Source organism: Helianthus annuus, chromosome 4 (genome assembly GCF_002127325.2).
Source record: "Helianthus annuus cultivar XRQ/B chromosome 4, HanXRQr2.0-SUNRISE, whole genome shotgun sequence".
Classification (NCBI taxonomy): domain Eukaryota; kingdom Viridiplantae; phylum Streptophyta; class Magnoliopsida; order Asterales; family Asteraceae; genus Helianthus; species Helianthus annuus.
In genome coordinates, this window is record NC_035436.2 from 189098356 (window position 1) to 189105588 (window position 7233).

Genomic DNA, 7233 nt, shown 5'->3' on the forward strand with positions numbered 1-7233 from the left:
AAGTTTAAATTAGAAAATATAAACAACAAAAACTTTATTCATTAAAATATACACATGAAGTTGTTAACCTGAGCTTCACCAACATCTCTGCATCATCGACATCGCAGAGTACATCCAAAATCATTTAACATCCTAAACCTGTAACAACCACCCAGATAAGAGACTTAATCTTCCAAGTACCTCGAATGGTTTGTCGGATCATTCAAAATCCAGTATGTTTAATGCAACTTCACAGCTCTATGAAACAATCGGCTCTGGATCTTTGGAGAATTCCTCAAATAGAGATATACATTGGTCATCTACAAAAATGGTTTATTAAGGTCAGAAACATCAAGTTTTTCATAAAAGTGTCCCGAGTCAACCCAACACAGCCGTTTTGACCCTAAAAACCATGTTTGACTACCTACCCAATATAGTCCATTTTCCACAAAATATTATTAAAAAGTATAGTAGATTTTAGAAGCATGGTTACCTTATATTTTTTGTTTTAAAAATGTGGCAACTCTCTCTCTCTATCCTCTTTTCTCTGTATTAAATTATTCTTTTTTCCTTTTCCTTTCAGTTTTTCATTCAGAATATAATTCAGATTATAACAACCTCTCATTTTTTATACTTAAATGTGAATCTAATTGTTCAAACTTATTTGTCTACAATCAACAAATCTCATATAACCAGCAATTTCATGCACAATCAAAGGTGTCACAATCAAACACAAACATAATTCAATCTACACATTTCTCAAAACACAATCTCTAACATCACTAACCTGTAGCAATTATTCAAAACCCTAACTAATGTGTTGTGCACTCACTAATATCTGCTACACATGTCTCACTTATTCATCTTCACAACTTCAAACACATCTTATCTAACACCTTATGCCAATCAACAAAATCTCATATATATATAAACCTTGAATATTACTCAAACACATCTTATTTAATGAATCAAAATAAAAACACATAAACCTTGAATATTACTCAATTTATGACTACTATCCCACAAAACAAAACTTTGTCAACAAATTATACTAACTTATGCAATGGTAAACCATAAAAATAACAAATTAATTTAGTTGATTAGCCTTGCAGAAAACCCAAATCGGGAAAGTTTACCAGAATCGTTAACGAAAAAAATCAGACTCAGATTGGGTTACTCAAGCGAATATTAATCACGAAAAAAATCAGACTCAGATTGCCATTACTTCAAAATTTAAATTTAAAATAATGATTGAATTCAAAATTTAAAATTTAAAATCTGAAAATCAAATCACTAATATCCAATCCCGTAAATCAAGCAAACTTATTAGAAAAGTCTAACCTTTCAAATTTAAATTCAATATACAGATTCGAAATTTAAAATCAAACAGACATTCTCTATACGGATCGTGCCCAATTAGTAGCCCAATATGAATTGCTTTTGGGTCCACATGATCATGTTAATTTGATTTCCTTTTTGTCTTGATTTCATCGTGTATTCCATAGTTAAAAGCTATAGAAATATAAAAATACTCTTAATAATAATGTAATACGATTCTAATTGTGTATTCGTGCAAATAGACCAAGGTTAGGTAAATTATCATTAACGATAATGTCTTTCAATTTTGTGAGCACAATAGTATACATCCGCAATAAGAGTGTACAAATAAGTTTGTATACGATTCTAGTGTTCATTAACCAATACTAATGTATAATGTATAATCCATTTACACATAACAGGATACCTCGAAACATTTTGTTACCATTGTCGTAATAATATTACGCACTTATTCATTTCATTCCACCTTCTTAGTAAAATACTAAAAAAAAAAAAACAATTCCCATCTTGTGTAAATGTTCAAGGTTATCTTCATTTCGATACATATAATTTGAACAAGTTGTTTTAAATTTTTGAAAATATATTTTATAAATAAATTGTATTTAATTATTATTATGGTGTGAAAAAAGACAAGACCAAGGTACATAAGTTGGCTACATTTCTAAACGGAGAATGTGGGTTTGAGTCCAACTTCGGACATTTAATTTTTATATAAGAGTGTATTTAACGAAGGTGACCAACTTTTCTTTGATTTCTAATTTCTCATACATTTAAAATTGTTTGTTTTGTTCTTTTTATTTTATTTACTTTTTATTTATGATTTAATTTTGTCATGTAATGTTTAAATTGACAAATATCTAATATATATTTTCTTATATGAAATCTAACCGTAATGATTTATTTTATTTATGTCTTAGGTATTGATGTTTAATAATTGAAAGTTGAAACTTGATATTTCATCGGGACCCATTATTTTTTGCTCGCCCTAGGCCCAAAAATGTTTTGAGTATTCTCGAGAATAGGCCTGGCCTTGAGGCTTCTCACGTAGCGGGTAAGGGTTGTGGGGGGAAGACACCAATGTGATAGGGAGTCCCGATGTGACAATCTAGAGGCAACACTGTGCATGATCCCCGCTCAATGAGGAAGACAACAAGAAACAAATGAGCTGCAAGGCATGAGCGGGGCTGCTAGAACGCCATGCCTCACTTACGGGGCAGCACAACGAGTGGGGTTGCGAAAAATGTATACCCGATAGACTAACTTTTTGAACTAGCCATGACCGATTACTCCACAGGCCTCTTTTAACATTGTGACATGATGGATATCATCATGCTGATGTGTAAATTCTGTACACATGTTTCTTCCGTTTTTGGCCTCGTATTCTACAAATGAAAAAATAGTAAATGATTAAATGTTCCCTCAGTGAACTATATGGCCAATAAAATATAAAAAAAGAAGCTAAAATCCTAGTTGTATACCTTTAATATTTCTTTAATACGGGAGCTTTAGTAGTTGGCTATATTGAACATCGGGCAAGAAATTAGTGTTTGAATTCTACTTTGTTTTCTTAGGCTATAGGGTATGAGGGGCATGGTTAGGTCATCAATCGCCACATAGGACTATTAATGGATTGTTACACTATTCCCTTGTCTCATCTATCATGATTCCCATGGATTAAACCATGGCAACCATGAGCCTCCTTTCCTTATTCAATATTTCCTTTCCTTTTTCACAAATAATATTGGTTTGAGTCATGACCACACCCTTAGGGTAGTGATTTAGGATGATGGATTAAAAGTAGGTGACATGATGCTTATGTGGAGGGTCATAGTATTCATGAGGGTCATTACCATACCCTATAGCCTTATAATAATCGTTGCTATCTCCTTTAATAAAGTTAAATATTCTTCTAACATAATCAAATTAGGTGCCAAAATGAGGTAGTGGTGTAGTGGTTGGAGAAAGACTTGATATTCTTTGTGATCCAGGTTCGACTCCCACTCTCCTCATTATTTTCTGTGGCATTCAAGTGAAAGGGGAATACCGGTGGCGCCGGTTCGTCTTGGATGGGAGACAAGGTTTTACCGATTATTCTACTGTCGTGCTTTCGGGCGGGTGTAGGTCGGGTTTCCACGCATCTAGGAGAGCCAAGGGGCTGGCGGCGGTCAAGTAGTCGACCTTGGCCACAACGCCCGGTATCACGATGGTTGGCACGTCGTTCCTTACCGTTCAAAAAAAAAACAATCAAATTAGGTGTATCATATCTATTTCTTTATCATCAACAAAATTTACGTGACTGTTCGCTTGAGTAACACCTTTCGTTCACAATTCATCAACAATATGTATGTAACTATTATAAAATCATCACATACACGTAGGGCTCTAAACGAACCGAACGTTCAGTGAACAGTTCATGAATCGTTCGACGGGAAGTTCGTTTATGTTCGTTCGATTAGCTTAACAAACGAACATGAACAAAAAATTTTGTTCGGTTAGCTTAGCGAACGAACACGAACATAGGTCTCGTTCGTTCGACTGCGTTCAGTAATATGTTCGGTTACGTTTGTTCGTGTTCGTTTGATTATATTAAAAAATAACAAATAATAAACCTTTTATATTAAACATATTTAAAACTTGAAACCTTATTTTTTTTCTAAGTTAGCTAAAATTTGGACATGCTAAGACATTTTTGGGAATAATTATGTCTAAGTTAGTTAAAGTTGATTCATCGTTTGGTGGTGTATTAGACTTCTTGTGTTCTCTGATTTATCATTTGATGGTTGTATTTAACTACTTATACTCAATATTTAAAAAGATAACAATATTTTTATTTCTTTTTATTTTCAAGTTAAATGTTCGTTTGCGTTCTTTTTTATTTGCTTTGTTCGCTTGCGTCCGTTTGTGTTCGAGACCAATGTTCACAAACTGTTCGTGAACAACTGAATTTCCTTAACAAACGAACATGAACATAAAGTTATGTTTGGTATGCGTTCGTGAACAGTTTGCGAACAAGTTAATTTCCTTAACAAACGAGCACGAACATGGCCTTGTTCGTGTTCGTTCGGTTCGTTTACAGCCCTACAAACACGAGTTTAGTTTGTGTAGTGACGGAACTAAATCTGTCTTTCATAATTATTTAGTTTGCATTCATTATTATACATCTATTTCTTTTTGCTTATCAAAAAATGAGTTAAATGCTCGGATAGTTCCTGTGATTTGCCCTTTTTTCACCTTTAGTCCATAACTTTCTAAACTTACAGCTATAATCTCCAACTTTTCAATTTTCGTTCCCGGATAGTCCATGTGCCTAACATCAGTTAGTTTTCTCAATTAAGAGGGTGTGAAATTACAAAAATACCTTTTCCTCACCACCGCCACCACCAATGCCGCCACTGCAGCATCTAGGGGTGTGCATGGGTCGGTTTGGGTCGTTTTGACCAAAAACCATAACCATAACCGCGATGTCGGTTATTGGATAACCATAACCATAACCAATCGGTTATGGTGGTTATGGTTATTCGGTTTTGATGGTTATAGCGGGTCGGTTATGAGTGGTTAAAAGTGTATTTAGCTTAGCTAAAAATAACTTAATTTTTTTTAACATGGAATAAATTGTTATTGCATATTTGTATATATATTAGTATATTACATAGTATTAAAAATATACATATAATCTATAATATTAATACCAATTATTATCGAATATCCGAATAAAATGATATGGTACATTCCATAAATTCAAATAAACATTCAACCAAAACCACAAAATGATATGAAAAAACCATAAGTACTAAAAATCTTCAGTAAAAAACATAAAATATTAAAAATATGGTGAAAAGTCCTAAATCCTACAAAGATTTATTACATGTTTGTTCGGTTCGGTTATGGTGGGTATGGAAAAATGATAACCATAACTGACCCACCACTTTCGGTTTTCAAAAAAACATTAACCGACCCACCGGTTTTTTATTTGGTTCGGTTTTTTGGTTTGGTTTTGTCGGTTAATTCGGTTTTTTGCACACCCCTAGCAGCATCCATAACCAACATATCACCTCCTGCATCAACATCCTCCTCATCCACATCAACATCTTCATCAATAATCATCGTGATTATCGTTATCGCCTTAGCTATCATCGTCTCCGCCTCCATCAATGTAACAACTCTCATTAAAATCCATAATTAGGATGATAATTAGTCAATAAGAAAACCCTAATTGAGATATCCAAGTAATTCTGCACTAACCCTAAAATTTTCAGAACAATTGGAATTAGGATCAGGGCCCCTAAAACTCAGGGGGGGGGATAAACCCTAGTGATAATTATCTATAAATTTCGTTGTACAGATTGAAATAAGATTTAAAAATGAGTCAGCAAGGCTAGTCCCGAACCCAGCTAGCCTATATAATTAGACTGCTTCCCTTACGAACCGTAAAGGGAAATGGCATACGGTCCGTAAGCGTGTCCAAAAATCAGTATAAATAGCAGACATTGGCAATTGAATTCTGTGTTAGAAACGACGGCCAAAAGCTTTCTGTACGTCGAGTTATCATAGTATTATTACAATTAAACACACACGGGTCTCGAATTGCTGCCGCAAAACAGGGTAATAACTCGATCGCTATTACGATTCATTTTCCGACTGATCAATATATCCAATGGATGTTTAAGTGCCGCCCACATTAGGGTTATACTTTGTCGTTCGTCGTTAATTCGATGGATGTTTAAGTATCGCACTTTGTCGTTCGTTGTGAGAATTTGATCTCGTGAGTTATCGTAAATGCTGTATTGATCACTAACCCGGTTTTGTGTGCATTATTATTTAAACTAGGTTAACAAGGCTAATCCATATTCTGTCCGTATTAAATTTGCAATGTGAGTCATTCTCTTTTTATTAAATGTTTTACAATACTCCAAATTATTTTCAGAATTATAATTACAGTGATTAAGTTTATGTAATCACCAAATTACAGCCGGTATGTGGGGTATTGTGCACATTACTACTGTTGTTATCACTTTAGGTGGGCGAACCTAAAATTAAGTAATATTCGTCATTCATTGGGGCAACCAATGGTGATATGACCACAGTCACAGATCCAGTCGAGTGACAAATACTGTGGGTAGTTGGTAGATATCAGAAACATATGTAAAAACTCTTAATACTGTAAATTATAACAAACGAGTCGTTTTAGTAAACTGAATGATTCACTCAGTATTTCCCGCTGACAAAACCTTTTTCAAACATGTTTCAGGTGATCTATTGTAATTCAGGAAAAGTGCTGGGGAGCATTTCAAGCTTAAGAAAGTGGCTCATTATAAAATAACGAAATACGTTTTGTAAAAATAAAGATTTCTCAGTAAAATCATGTTATTGTAAATTACTGGGGTTTTATCCCGAGTTGTGGAATAAAATAATCGGGAAAAGTTTTTAGCTTAAAAAGATCCTGATAAATAAACTTCCGCTGCTAAAATCAATTAAATAAATATCACGGGATTTCTATCCCGCGGCTCCTGAAACGGGTCAAACCGGGTCGGGGGCCGTGACAGAAATAAGGTGGTATCAGAGCCACTGAGTTAAGCTAATTAAGTATTTAGAGATACTTAATTTTTCCTGATTACTATTATGTGATTATGTGTTGTATTAAACTGACTATTTGTTAGTTACAATATGGGTAAGCAAAAGCTGCAAAATATCTATCTTAAATTAGATAGGTCAGTCTACGAAGTGGGAAGTTCATCCCAAAACAAATCTTCAAAACTCCCTACAATTCCTGAAGAAGGAATATTTGTGCGAAAAGCACAATATGAGAAACCGCTTTCTCCTAGAAAAAGGAGTATGATTATTGTAGGTCCCTCGGAGGTTGAGGTTAAACCTTATCCTTGTTATGTTTAACACACTAGCAAGTGCGGAATCCAAGCT